Genomic DNA, 15,533 nt, shown 5'->3' with positions numbered 1-15,533 from the left:
TGGCAACTTGACACATATTCATTAAAGTCTGTATTTAATTATTATGATAGGGACAATATGATATGTCATAACTAAATGGATGACGAGGTGTTTGGCAACTTGACTAACATTCTTTAAAGTCTGTATATCAAAAATTATATGATAAGGCCAATATCATACATCGTCACTAAATTGATAGACGAGGTGTTTGGCAACTTGACACACATCACATAAAGTCTTTATATAAAATTATATGATAAGGGACATATACTCATATATGCGTCACTAAATTTGACTGCACGAGGTGTTGCAACTTGATCAAATCTTTAAAGTCTTTATATAAAAATTATATGATAAGGACAAATATCATGCGTCACTAAATTGATGACGAGGTGTTTGGCAACTTGATCACAATTCATTGAAGTCTTTATTAATTATATGATAAGGACAATTATATCTAATGCTGTCTACTAAATATGATGACGAGGTGTGGCAAGCTTGACACAGATCTAATTCAACAGTTAAAGCTTTATATTAATATATGCATAGGGACAATATCATATTCGTCACTAAATTGATGACGAGTGTTTGGCAACTTGATTCAATTACTTAAAGTCTTTATTACAAAAAATAATGATAAGGACAAATCAATTTATGCGTCACTAAATTGATGACGAGGTGTTGGCAACTTGAACCACAATTTACATTAAAGTCTGTATATTAATTATATATGATAGGGACAAATCATGCTCACTAAATTGAGACGAGGTGTTTGGCAACTTGAACAATTCTTAAAGTCTTATAGTCAAAAATTATAGAATGAGGGACAATATCATATGCGTCACTAAATTGATGACGAGGTGTTTGCAACTTGACACATTCATTAAAGTCTTATATTAATTATATGATAGGGACAATATCATATGCGTCACTAATTGATGACGAGGTGTTTGGCAACTGACAACATCCATTAAAGTCTTTATATTAATTATATGATAGGGACAAAGTCATATGCGTCACTAAATATTGATGACGAGTGTTTGGCTAACAGGAAAAAATCATTTATTTCGAATCAATCAAGTACAAAGGATCAAGTGCAATAGTGGATCGCAGTATGGCAGCTGCTCAACCACTTACAACACCTTGCCTGTTACAAAAGTCGTTTACAATTGATTCTAGAGCTTTGCATTGTATTATAAATATGCTTTTATAATGTAACTAGCGCGGCATCAGGTGATCGAAGAATCCTCCTAATTTACTATGTTTACAAATTACATTGGCATCACATCCATTGTCGTTTATAAAATAAATTAAATTAACTTTAAATGGTTTAGAAGCCATACAATGCAAATTGCCCCTTATTTATCATTGCAGTCCAGCACGGAATACGACCTTAGAGGCGTTCAGGCATAATCCAACGGACGTAGCGTCATACCACTGTTCGCTCGAACAAGTATTGTGCCATTGGTCCGTACTGCGGTTCCTCTCGTACTACGCAGGAATGCTGTCGCAACAACGTTTTGTCATTAGTAGGGTAAAACTAACTGTCTCAAGACGGTCTAAACCCAGCTCACGTTCCTTGCATGGGTGAACAATCCAACGCTTGGTGAATTTTGCTTCACAATGATAGGAAGAGCCGACATCGAAGGATCAAAAAGCGACGTCGCTATGAACGCTTGGCCGCCACAAGCCAGTTATCCCTATGGTAACTTTTCTGACACCTCTTGTTAAAACTCTTTAAACCAAAAGGATCGATAGGCCGAGCTTTTGCTGTCCCTGTGTGTACTGAACACCGAATCAAGTCAGCATTTGCCCTTTTGCTCTATGTGTGGTTTCTGTCCGCACTGAGCATGGCCTTGGACACCTCCGTTATTATTTGAGAGATGTACGCCCCAGTCAAACTCCCTACTGGCAATGTCCTTGAATTGGATCATACCTGAGTAATTGGAGTTATACCAAATTTTCAAATCAAAAATACATAAATGCATCGTTTATTAAAGAATTTGTTTGCGATTATATAACAAACTCGTGATACTTTGATCAAGAAGCTTGCATCAAAACCCAATACCATAAGATATATATAATATATCCGTATAATGGCTAGGAAATGATACACGTTCCATTTAATCAAGTAAGTAAGGAAACAATAAGAGTAGTGGTATTTCATTGACGATACCAAACCGAGGTCTAATATCTCCCACTTATTCTACACTCTTATGTCTCCTTACACTGCCAGATTAGAGTCAAGCTCAAAAGGGTCTTCTTTCCCGCTAATTATTCCAAGCCCGTTCCCTTGGCTGTGGTTTCGCTAGATAGTAGATAGGGACAGTGACTTTCGGACCTCTCCGAACTTGTTTTACGTGGCGTGTTCCACACTGAAGGGATTACAACCACGACACCCTGAACACCCACAAGTGGTGCATGTATCAACATGGTGCATGAGTCTGGATACGCCAGACAAACGTCCCGGACTGGAAGCTATAGCTATGTACATAGCGACCACCCCGGTAGCAATTCGAGTACTTGCTTGCCGGGCAAGCACTCCCCTTGCTGAGGAGCGAGATCTACCTAAAATCTCTACTGATCTCTGGGCACAGCACCCGAGTTTTGCGCAACTAGCACCGTAACTCAAACGTCGAACACGAAGGCTCTACCCGCGATATGGGTATCAACCACAGCCACCACGATACTCCCACCAGGGGGCCTACCTCAATGTGCTGTCTTGGAGCAGCACAACCCGTGGTACCGAAAGAGAGGCTCGGTGGGCCTCCTCCTTTTGCTCCGACAAGCATGGTTAGAGGAACCAGTCGCTATATTAGTCGCCTCTTACGACAAGCAATAGCGGGCTGTGGAAGTATTCTCGCCCGCTAACCACACGGCGAAGTTTTGGGCTAAATACCCCTCCTCCTACGGAACACCTCGTCCGCAAACGCTGCCAGCCGTTGAATCCTCTGCTGATCTTCCAGGATTCTATTGAAGGTCCAGTTTTCGCCAAGGCGCTGCACTCCAAGTCCATCGAGGTTTCGCAAATCTGCATATAGAGGACAAGCGCACAATATGTGCATCCAGTCCTCATATGGATCACCACAAGCGCAAGCAGTGGTATCGCTGAGGGCTCTCCCTTGCAAAAATGCGTTAAACGACCCGTGACCTGTCAGCAGGAAAGACGTCCTCATCGAGAATCCAAAGCTTGGATCTCGATAGGCGAGAGTGACGTATGGGATGAACTTGTGCGTCACCCGTCCTGGTTCGCTGTCGTCATCCCATCTGTTTTGCCAATTCTGCAGCAAGCACTCCTCTAGGCGAGTCTTCCTCTGCTTCCAGCTTAGACACGTAGTGTCCTCGCCGTATAGCCAGTCGTTCTCCTCCAGCGGGTATCCACGCTTCAGCTTGTACTTGACCGCTAAAAACTTAGCAGCCAAGTCAAGCGGGGGAGCTCCGCCAAGTACCTGCAGTGCCACTGTGGACACTGTTCGGCATACCGAAAGGCATCCAAGCAGGATTAGCCTCTGGCAGGAGGCTAGTCGTCTCCGGGCGGCTACCTGTTCGGCGGTGTCATACCATACCGGGGCACCAAACAGCACACAAGGTGCCATGAGTCCGTCATATATGGTCCGCCTGGCTCGAGGACTGAAGCCCCAGTCGGCTCGAAGCACACGCGCCAATGCTCCAACGACTCCGGTCATCCGCTGGCGAAGCGAAGCTATGTGCGTGAGGAATTTCATTCCTTCACTGACCGTGATGCCAAGGTACCGACAGCTACGCACATACGGAAGGTTCGCTCCAGCAAACCTCACCGTAGGCGCACGTCTCAAGGCACCTTTCAGCAGCATTATTACCGTCTTGCTGGTCGAGACGGTAACGCCAACTTCCGCTCCCCACGCTTCTACGATGGACATCAGCTCTGCACCTTTTTCCTCTAGCTCAGCTCGGGAATTTCCCTCGACGAGAAGCAGCAAGTCATCCGCGTATGCACTCAGCTGGCAATACGGCTGGAGACGCTGAAGCAGTACATCCATCAGTATGTCCCAGATAAATGGGCCACTGATTGACCCCTGCGGGCAGCCTCTAGTTACCGGTACATCCACAGTACCGGAACTGCTTCGGATCACTGCTCTTCGGCCGGAGAAAAAGCTCTGCCACAAGCCCATCTCCCGGCATCCCAAGTCGGCTAGTCGGCGGAGTGCAGCACTCCATTCGACGTTGTCGAATGCTCCTTTGAAGTCCACGAATGTGCCGAGCACGTATTGCGCCGGGCTGGCACAAACACTGCTCTTCACGTGCCTCCAAGCATCCTCCACACATCGTCCTTGGCGAAATCCAAATTGCCATCTGCAGCCTTCCGGAAGAACTTCTCTCACACGATTCACCATGATGGCCTCGAGCACCTTACCAAAGACTGGTAGCAAGCATATTCCTCTATATGAGGAGGGCTCACATTTGTCCTTATCTGGCCCTTTGAGCAGCGAGACAACTCGTGGGCACTTCCACTCAGCGGGAAAGTATCCTAATCGGATGCATCGGGAAAACAACGATGCAAGGTGCTCGGGTATGGCGCGCCAGACTGCCTTGCAGATAGTGCCATTAATGCCGTCCAAGCCGGGAGAGCGCCTGCTCTTCAACCGGGCAACACATGCATCAACCTCGAATACTTCGAGGGCCGGTGGGACTTCCTCCGCGATGGCAGTCGGTGCTTCGGACTCCGCAACTGGGAAGAAATTGCGGAGGAGCACTCGTGCACAGTCACCCCAATCGGATCATCTCGCCATTCACGCGGAGGCACCCAATCTCCGTGCACTTCCTGCGGCCTCGGCAAATCTTATAGACGCGCCCCCATGGGTCGTCGGCATGATCTCCCACGAAGCGTTTCCACTCATCCATTTTCGCCCCCAAATGAGCTTCTTGTAGTTGGCTGAGGCCCGCCTCAGGTCGACCAATACACGCTCTATTGCGGCATCATCATCATGACGCCTTCCATTTTGAAGTAGGCGACGAAGTCTCCGGACTTCGCGCCTTGCATCACAGAGGTCGGCAGTCCACCAACGTGCTCTCCTGCTGGGCAATCGGATGGACTTTCTTCCCAGCGCAATATCACATACATTATGTACTATACTGCGCAGGGTCGAAACTTGCTGGTCCAACGGCGACTCTGAGAAGTTTTCCGGAAGTTCGGCTGCTCTACTCACCATTTCCTCCTTGAACAATCGCCAACGTGCATTGGAGAAGTTCCAGGACGGCACAGGAGCTATGCTCTCAACTGCGCGCGCGGTAGTTGGTTCGGCCACAACAGTAATGATGTTGTGGTCACTCAATTCCCACTCGTCCACTCTCCACTCATATGTGGCCCACATAGATGCTGCCTCATTGACGATTGTCACGTCGATATCGCTTGTAGCTCTGTAATTATCGAACGTGTACACCTCTGTTGACTGGTTTAGGGCGGCGACTCTTGCCTCCAGCATCCACTCTGACAGCAGCTCACCCCGTCTGTAGTTAGCTTGCCCCTCGGCATGACGAGAGAGTTTGCTAAGCCACATGGGGGACACTGCATTCGCGTCGAGGCCCAGGATTGCGGGGGTTCTGCTGGCCTGCAGCAGGACCGCATCCATGTACCGGATGTACGGTTCCAGAGGTGCATCATACTGGCAGTATGCGGCGCAAAGGAAGATTGAGCCAAAACTCCCTTTCACGACCAGACATACGCCATAATCTGTGGTGAGGGTCTCCACTGGCATACAGATGGCTTCCTGGTGATCCACTAGGATGGCTGCCTTCCCTCGCCGATCGATGAAAATTCTCATTCCTTCAGGCAGCACATCCATTCCGTCCCCGAGAAGACGGCTCCTGCACCAGCGCGAACATAGACTCCGATCTCCTGAGTCGGACTCCGAGCTCGATGGTCGCAGCTCGGCCTCGGCCACAGTTCGCTTGGATGAAGCTAAACATTAGTGTCTAGCTTGCACCCTCGCCAGCAACGCCCGTATATCGGGCAAACGCTCGAGAGCATGTAATGCCCCGAGGGTTGCCCTCTGTGGCGGCAGTTCCGGCAGTCCACCGGGTTTTGGCACTTTGCCGCAGTGTGGCCTTGTTGCCCGCACTGGCGACAGACACTATCCTTCTGCCGGCATTCGCTGACCTTGTGGTCGAAACCCACACATCTGTGGCAGGCGTATGTGCGGACCTGTGACCGGCATCGGAATGAGAACCACTTGATGTAGACACGACCTACATCAAGCTTCGCCATCGCCCGGTCGTCAACCTCCAGCGTCACATTTACTGTGGCGCCGTCAGCTACCGACCACGCCTTGGTCACCAGGTGCACTGACTTCTTAAACTGGGCCAGATTCATTTCGCTGTCGAAGTTGTTTTCGTGGAGCTCCTTCATAAACTCCTCAGGGCCGATAGCTGTGTCGACGTCATATACGACGACCTTCGGCTTCTCGGCCGCATTCCGTGCCACATTTAGGCCAACCTCGGCGAATCTTTTTGAAGCGACCACCTTCTGCAGCTCTCCCACCGAAGGAGTGCGAATGATCGCACCACCACCTCGACGGAGCTCACGGACCTCGTGTACTCTGACTCCGAGAGAGGGTGCAACCATCGTTCGCACCTTTTCCGCTATGTCTTTCCCCGATAGCGCAGGGTCGTCGCACTTCACCACCGCTGACCACGTCTCGCGGACCTTGGTAGTCCGCGGGGCAGCGATGGGTGCAACCTGCTGCATCTGGGGAGCATTGGCGGCCGTATTTTTAACAGATTCAACGACGGCGGCGGCGGTGGCGGCATAGCAAGCCGCGTCTCCAGCTCTCCGCACCGGAGCATTAGCGCCAACACCAGCTCATCGTAGCGGCTGATAGCATATGAGAGCTCTTCCGTGTCCACTTCTCCAGTCTGCGGAAGCTGCTTCTCACCATGCGCTGTGTGGCCGACAGCTCTGCCATCATGGCTGCTTGCCCAGCACGGGCGGCAGCGGTGGCGGCAGTGGCAGTGGTGGCAACAATTTTAGCAGCAGTGAAAACGGCGGAGGCAGCAGTGTGGTCGGCAGCAGGGGCAGCAGTAGGATCAGCAGCGGTGGCAGCAGCGTGGGGGGGGCAGCATCAATGGCAGCGTTCTCCGTAGCCGCCCGGGCGTCCTCCAGCGACGAAAACGGCTCCTCCAGTACCCAACGGGTTCTGGCACTCCATTCGATGCCAGGGCAACCAATTTCGCCTGCGTTGGCGCCGAGCTCTTAGATGCCAGATGGCTTCTGCGCCTGCCTCGTCTGGACTTCATCGAGGCACTACTTCCGCTCAAGGCACTCGCGCTGCTGTCGCTCTCCATCGGCATAAATACGATGGTGGCTCCACCTACCGTCGACGCCAGCAACCGTATGCTCGTTTACTCGCTGACAAAAGGTAGTTGCTCTGGAACTCGAGCTCCACCTATCGGTAGAGTCTGGTAGCACTAAAACTCTCCCTAGACACAAACCTTAGCAGTGACTCCCACCAATAAGCTTTGTGACAGCTGATCAAAAAGCTTACTCGAAAAACTTACTCGTAAGTTCGCCTTCAGCACGTGCTAAGTGGAAAATTCCCAACAATTAATTGTTAATTACTTCCAAACCGCTTGTTTATAACACACGAAAATTAGCACACGACTTTCGCGGAGCACTAATTCACCATTTTATTACTTTCCAAACACGGAAAACCAAGTTCTTCGCAATCTGTACACGAGCGCAACGAAAACGTCCGTCGTTAATCCATTCATCGCTCACCAGTGGAATCTCGTTAATCCATTCATGCGCGTCACTAATTAGATGACGAGGCATTTGGCTACCTTAAGAGAGTCATAGTTACTCCGCCGTTGACCCGCGCTTACTTGATTTCTTCACTTTGACATTCAGAGCACTGGGCAGAAATCACATTGTGTCAACACCCGCTAGGGCCATCACAATGCTTTGTTTTAATTAGACAGTCGGATTCCCCAAGTCCGTGCCAGTTCTGAATTGATTGTTAATTGATAATCGTTATAATTGATAAGAACTAATTGGTTTAACCCAAATAGTATTCTTAAAAATTTAGCAAGAAAGTTCCACAATTGGCTACGTAACTAACTATCCGGGAACAAGTAACTAACATAAATGCTAGAACTCTATTTACCCAAACGAGCACATAAACCATGTTATTGTTTCCCAATCAAGCCGACTAACTCAATCTTCAGAGCCAATCCTTATCCCGAAGTTACGGATCTAATTGCCGACTTCCCTTACCTACATTATTCTATCGACTAGAGACTCTCACTTGGAGACCACTGCGGATATTGGTACGGCTGTTGAGAAGTTTGCGTGTCCCCACCATAATTTTCAAGGTCCGAGGAGAAAATATCGACACACAGTATATGTCATGCTCTCTAGCCCATCTACATATCTCTCTGCGAAGACTCCATGGTAGTACGGCTATAAAACAGAAAGAAAACCTTCCGATATCTCTCGACGGCTTCTTATGGTCGTTCCTGTTGCAGGATGAGCACGAGGCCATATTTAATAACAAACGGATACTCAACAGGTTACGGAATTGGAACCGTATTCCCTTTCGTTCAAATTATTCAAGTGTATATATTCGCTTTGTTTATATAGTTAGGCATTTTTGTTTACTTGAAAATTTTCGGCTTTCGCCTTGAACTTAGGACGACTAACTCGTGATCAACCACTGTTCACAAACCTTCTCCACTTCAGTCCTCCAAGGTCTCATTCGATTATTTGCTACTACCACCAAGATCTGTACCAATGGCAGCTCCATGCAGGCTTACGCCAAACTTCTACGCATACATTGTACCTTCCTACTCACTAAAGTTTCAAATTTATATCACAGTAATATAAATCATCTACTTTAGCGGTAATGTATAGGTATACAACTTAAGCGCCATCCATTTTAAGGCTAGTTGCTCGGCAGGTGAGTTGTTACACACTCCTTAGCGGATTTCGACTTCATGATCACCGTCCTGCTGTTTTAAGCAACCACGCCTTTCATGGTATCTGCATGAGTTGTTAATTGGGCACCGTAACATTACGTTTGGTTCATCCACAGCGCCAGTTCTGCTTACCAAAAGTGGCCCACTGGGCACATTATATCATAACCTTGAACTTCATATCAAGAAGTTAAGGTTCTTACCCATTTAAAGTTTGAGAATAGGTTAAGATCGTTTCGACCTAAGGCCTCTAATCATTCGCTTACCAGATAAGATTATTTATATAATATTAAAATGCACCAGCTATCTGAGGGAAACTTCGGAAGGAACCAGCTACTAGATGGTTGATTGGTCTTTCGCCCTATACTCAATTCTGACAATCGATTTGCACGTCAGAACTGTTTCGGTCTTCCATCAGGGTTTCCCCTGACTTCAACCTGATCAAGTATAGTTCACCATCTTTCGGGTCACAGCATATATGCTCAAGGTACGTTCCAGTTAGAGGCATAAATAATATAAATATACATTATACATAACTATATAGAACGCCCCGGGATTGTGTTAATAGCTATAAATAGCTAAAAAACTAATCCCATTATTAGTCAAGTTAATTACGCTATTAGGTTACATCCCAATAACTTGCACATATGTTAGACTCCTTGGTCCGTGTTTCAAGACGGGTCCGAAGTATCCTGAATCTTTCGCATTGTTAATCATACAAGAGCATATAAAACACAAAAATCAATGATAATATGCCATTAATAATTTCCGGAAAAATTAACGCTCTGTAATAATATAATCTATCAGCACTTTATCAAATTAATAACATTATTCTGTGTTAAAATGCAAGCAATTTAATTGGAATAAACTATAAGTTATATTTTATGATAAATTTGGGATATGCTAATAGATTACAATGTCCTTATATGGAAAAAATGCACATTATTCTTAATAATATTATTTAAATATTACAATTTAATGATGAATTTTCCATAACGGATATTCAGGTTCATCGGGCTTAACCTCTAAGCAGTTTCACGTACTGTTTAACTCTCTATTCAGAGTTCTTTTCAACTTTCCCTCACGGTACTTGTTTACTATCGGTCTCATGGTTATATTTAGTTTTAGATGGAGTTTACCACCCACTTAGTGCTGCACTATCAAGCAACACGACTCTTTGGAAACATCATCTAGCAATCATTAACGTTATACGGGCCTGGCACCCTCTATGGGTAAATGGCCTCATTTAAGAAGGACTTAAATCATTAATTTCTCATACTAGAATATTGACGCTCCATACACTGCATCTCACATTTGCCATATAGACAAAGTGACTTAGTGCTGAACTGTTTCTTCGCTCGCCGCTACTAAGAAAATCCTTGTTAGTTCTTTTCCTCCCCTAATTAATATGCTTAAATTCAGGGGTAGTCCCATATGAGTTGAGGTTGTATATATAACTATATTTGCCATAAATTTTTATATATAAATGATAAAACAATCAATTAAATTCGTTATAATAGTTCCAATAGTTCTTGTAAGCAAAGTCATTTTATCCATTTAACGAACCAACGAAGAATAATAACAAAACCAAGATTTTTCTTTTCCGAATCATTAATAAGAGACAATTCTAGATGAAAATATTTCAATTTTTATGCTAGACATTTCTCAGTATTATTTGATTGAAAAGAAAATATTTCTCTTCGTTTTTCACATTCAAATGTGAGATAATGTTTTCATTTCTTTTTAATATTATGAATAAAATCATTATTTAATCCAATAATATACCATATGCTTATAAAAATTTATAAACAACTTAATTAGCATAGTCTTACAACCCTCAACCATATGTAGTCCCAAGCACACTATAAAATTAATAAAGTACATAACAGCATGGACTGCGATATGCGTTCAAAATGTCGATGTCATGTGTCCTGCAGTCACACGATGACGCACAGTTTGCTGCGTTCTTCATCGACCCATGAGCGAGTGATCCACCGCTTAGAGTTTTATAATTCAATTTTATATAATGTCAATATTGTTTTTATTGAAAGAAATTAAAAATACACCATTTTACTGCATATATCAATTCCTTCAATAAATTTATTTTATACCTAAAATAAATGTTGCGAAATGTCTTAGTTTCATATAAGCATTATGTATCATAATAATCTGGTTATGGTTTGCTATTTGGTGACACATACTGCAAAATTTATATAAAACATTAACCTGATGGATGACAGGTACAAACATTGTATATTTTAGGTTGTTGCATTAGCCAACGTATGCTCATAACATAGATGAACAATACATATTCGCAACGCGTGTATATTATGGTCCATATACACACACACTTATTTTGATTACCACACATTCAAAATTATTTTATTTTAATTCGACTTCTACTTTCGAATTTAGTTTAGTTTCTTCGATTTCCATTTTCGAGAATTGTTTTATAGGAAACGCCGTTGTTGTAGTAAGTACTGCCACAAATACGCACAGCAACATTAATAATGTTAAAGTCTTTTATGAGGTTGCCAAGCCCCACATATAAAATAAAAGCCATCTTCATTTTATTTTGACTTTAACTTTGATTCCGTGGAATCATTTTGTAATATTTTATTTTGGTAAATTGTATTTATTTGTATTATAACAAATATTTATTAACGATAAGGATATTATACAATAATGATCCTTCCGCAGGTTCACCTACGGAAACCTTGTTACGACTTTTACTTCCTCTAAATAATCAAGTTCGGTCAACTTTTGCGAAACAACCGTAACACGCAAGGCGTCACAGTGATCACGTCCGGAGACCTCACTAAATAATTCAATCGGTAGTAGCGACGGCGGTGTGTACAAAGGGCAGGGACGTAATCAATGCGAGTTAATGACTCACACTTACTGGAATTCCAAGTTCATGTGAACAGTTTCAGTTCACAATCCCAAGCATGAAATGGTTCAGCGGTTTACCCGGACCTCTCGGTCTAGAAATACACGTTGATACTTTCATTGTAGCGCGCGTGCAGCCCAGGACATCTAAGGGCATCACAGACCTGTTATTGCTCAATCTCATTATGCTAGACGCAATTTGTCCATTTAAGAAGCTAGTGTCCTTATAATGGGACAAACCAACAGGTACGGCTCCACTTACATAAACACATTCAAACACAATAAACATTTTACTGCCACCATGAATGAAGCTACATAAGCTTCAGCACCATAATCCTGAAGATATCTATTTAATATATTGAGTCTCGTTCGTTATCGGAATTAACCAGACAAATCACTCCACGAACTAAGAACGGCCATGCACCACCACCCATAGATTCGAGAAAGAGCTATCAATCTGTCTTACACACTTATGTTCGGACCTGGTAAGTTTTCCCGTGTTGAGTCAAATTAAGCCGCAGGCTCCACTCCTGGTGGTGCCCTTCCGTCAATTCCTTTAAGTTTCAGCTTTGCAACCATACTTCCCCCGGAGCCCAAAAGCTTTGGTTTCCCGGGAAGCGACTGAGAGAGCCATAAAAGTAGCTACACCCAATTGCTAGCTGGCATCGTTTATGGTTAGAACTAGGGCGGTATCTGATCGCCTTCGAACCTCTAACTTTCGTTCTTGATTAATGAAAACATCTTTGGCAAATGCTTTCGCTTAAGTTAGTCTTACGACGGTCCAAGAATTTCACCTCTCGCGTCGTAATACTAATGCCCCCAAACTGCTTCTATTAATCATTACCTCTTGATCTGAAAACCAATGAAAGCAAACAGAGGTCTTATTTCATTATCCCATGCACAGAATATTCAGGCATTTGAAGCCTGCTTTAAGCACTCTAATTTGTTCAAAGTAATAGTACCGGCCCACAATAACACTCGTTTAAGAGCACTAGTGCAGGTTTTTAAATAGGAGGAACATATGAAAAAATACAAGTATTTAATCACATATAAGAACTCCACCGGTAATACGCTTACATACATAAAGGTATAGTACTAACCACAATTGTAAGTTGTACTACCCGTATGAAGCACAAGTTCAACTACGAACGTTTTAACCGCAACAACTTTAATATACGCTATTGGAGCTGGAATTACCGCGGCTGCTGGCACCAGACTTGCCCTCCAATTGGTCCTTGTTAAAGGATTTAAAGTGTACTCATTCCAATTACAGGCCTCGGATATGAGTCCTGTATTGTTATTTTTCGTCACTACCTCCCCGAGCTGGGAGTGGGTAATTTACGCGCCTGCTGCCTTCCTTAGATGTGGTAGCCGTTTCTCAGGCTCCCTCTCCGGAATCGAACCCTGATTCCCCGTTACCCGTTGCAACCATGGTAGTCCTAGATACTACCATCAAAAGTTGATAGGGCAGACATTTGAAAGATCTGTCGTCGGTACAAGACCATACGATCTGCATGTTATCTAGAGTTCAACCAATATAACGATCTTGCGATCGCTTGGTTTTAGCCTAATAAAAGCACATGTCCCATAAGGTTCATGTTTTAATTGCATGTATTAGCTCTAGAATTACCACAGTTATCCAAGTAACTGTTAACGATCTAAGGAACCATAACTGATATAATGAGCCTTTTGCGGTTTCACTTTTAATTCGTGTGTACTTAGACATGCATGGCTTAATCTTTGAGACAAGCATATAACTACTGGCAGGATCAACCAGAATAATGTTTTTCCTTCATATTCCATTCATATTTTTTGAATCGAAATAAGCAATATAATAGATATATAGATTTTTCACTTTATATAATTCCATGATTTTTATTATATTGAATAAAATTCAATATTTCGCCTTTGGGTAAAATTTTAATATATAAATATAAGTAAAAAATCTATTCGATTACGGCCATTTTTATATAGCATTCGTAATCCATATTTTCATTTTTAATTTATACTTGTTTTACCAATATAACAAGAATTTCATATAATTATTGTAATATATATGTTTCTATAATTTTATCTTTTATATATACATATTTCATTATAAAATATCATTTTATTTCCAACATACATAATTATTGTATCCACACATGTACAATTTTTGTTTAACCAATATAAATATTAAGTTAAATCATTTGCATTTTGAAGATAAATTTAAAATTTATCTCTTTTCATATATCTCTCTGGTAATATATAACATAAAACCAAGCGCATATGATAATATTTCCACATTTAATATATAATTTTATATTCTTTCATAAGAATCCATATTGTATTATACCGTAACGATATAATAATCCAACTATACGGCAGGTAATAAATTAATATTTGCCTGCCTCCAAAAATTAACGATAATATATGGAAACGATTTGTTATTCTATATATAATAGAAACTTGACTTTTGTTTCAACGATATTATCTAAAAAGCGTATATTCCTATTATCCGCGGAGCCAAGTCCCGTGTTCTATAGAACTGAGAAACAAATTTGTACGGATAATAATATACTTTATTTTATGTAACCAATATAAACATAATCCGAAATAAATATTTCGAATAATGCGGGAGGTCGGCAACCACTGCCTACCTATAGTAGTTTTTGAACCCGCTGTCCTCAAAGCGGGTATTTTCAATTCCGTTTGCCATCCAACATACGGTCTATTCTCTTATATATTAAGAGATTATAGGAACATTTCATTTTTTTTCCATTATTCATATATAATATGATTATTTTTTTTTTATACATATAATAAATATTAATTTTTATATGTTTATTATTTAATTTACTCATATAATTGCCAAATTCATATGAATACATAAGTTTTGAACAATATGAGAGGTCGGCAACCACTGCCTACCTATAGTAGTTTTTGAACCCTCTGTCGTAATTCCGGTCGTTTACACTACTATACCCTCTCACTATAATGGCTTTTCTCTATAATACTAAGAGAATATGGGAATATCTCAGCATTTTTTCCCATATACATATAATAATTAACCATTTTCATATGTATATTATTTAATTTAATCATATAATTGCCAAAATCATATGAATACATAAGTTTTGAACAATATGAGAGGTCGGCAACCACTGCCTACCTATAGTAGTTTTTGAACCCTCTGTCGTAATTCCGGTCGTTTACACTACTATACCCTCTCACTATAATGGATTTTCTCTATAATACTAAGAGAATGTGGGAATATTTCAGCATTTTTTCCCTTATACATATAATAATTAATCATTTTCATATGTATATTATTTAATTTACTCATACAATTGCCAAAATCATATGAATACATAAGTTTTGAACAATATGAGAGGTCGGCAACCACTGCCTACCTATAGTAGTTTTTGAACCCTCTGTCGTAATTCCGGTCGTTTACACTACTATACCCTCTCACTTAAATGGCTTTTCTCTATAATACTAAGAGAATATGGGAATATCTCAGCATTTTTTCCCATATACATATAATAATTAACCATTTTCATATGTATATTATTTAATTTAATCATATAATTGCCAAAATCATATGAATACATAAGTTTTGAACAATATGAGAGGTCGGCAACCACTGCCTACCTATAGTAGTTTTTGAACCCTCTGTCGTAATTCCGGTCGTTTACACTACTATACCCTCTCACTATAATGGATTTTCTCTATAATAC

The 15,533-nt window shown here is 42.3% G+C and overlaps 1 non-coding gene and 1 pseudogene across 1 annotated transcript; both read right to left on the bottom strand.

Moving 5' to 3' along the window:
- Nucleotides 1-1,046: 1,046 nt before the first annotated feature.
- Nucleotides 1,047-10,373, bottom strand: LOC116802981 (annotated as a pseudogene).
- Nucleotides 10,374-11,608: 1,235 nt separating this feature from the next.
- On the bottom strand, nucleotides 11,609-13,594 carry LOC116802980. The gene has a single exon (XR_004363290.1). It is a non-coding gene; the product is annotated as a small subunit ribosomal RNA (ribosomal RNA).
- Nucleotides 13,595-15,533: the final 1,939 nt, after the last annotated feature.

The sequence above is a fragment of the Drosophila sechellia genome, unplaced genomic scaffold (assembly GCF_004382195.2).
Source record: "Drosophila sechellia strain sech25 unplaced genomic scaffold, ASM438219v1 U_263, whole genome shotgun sequence".
In the NCBI taxonomy this organism is placed as follows: domain Eukaryota; kingdom Metazoa; phylum Arthropoda; class Insecta; order Diptera; family Drosophilidae; genus Drosophila; species Drosophila sechellia.
The sequence above is the reverse complement of the archived record's forward strand: the minus strand, read 5'-3'. Positions and strand labels throughout refer to the sequence as shown.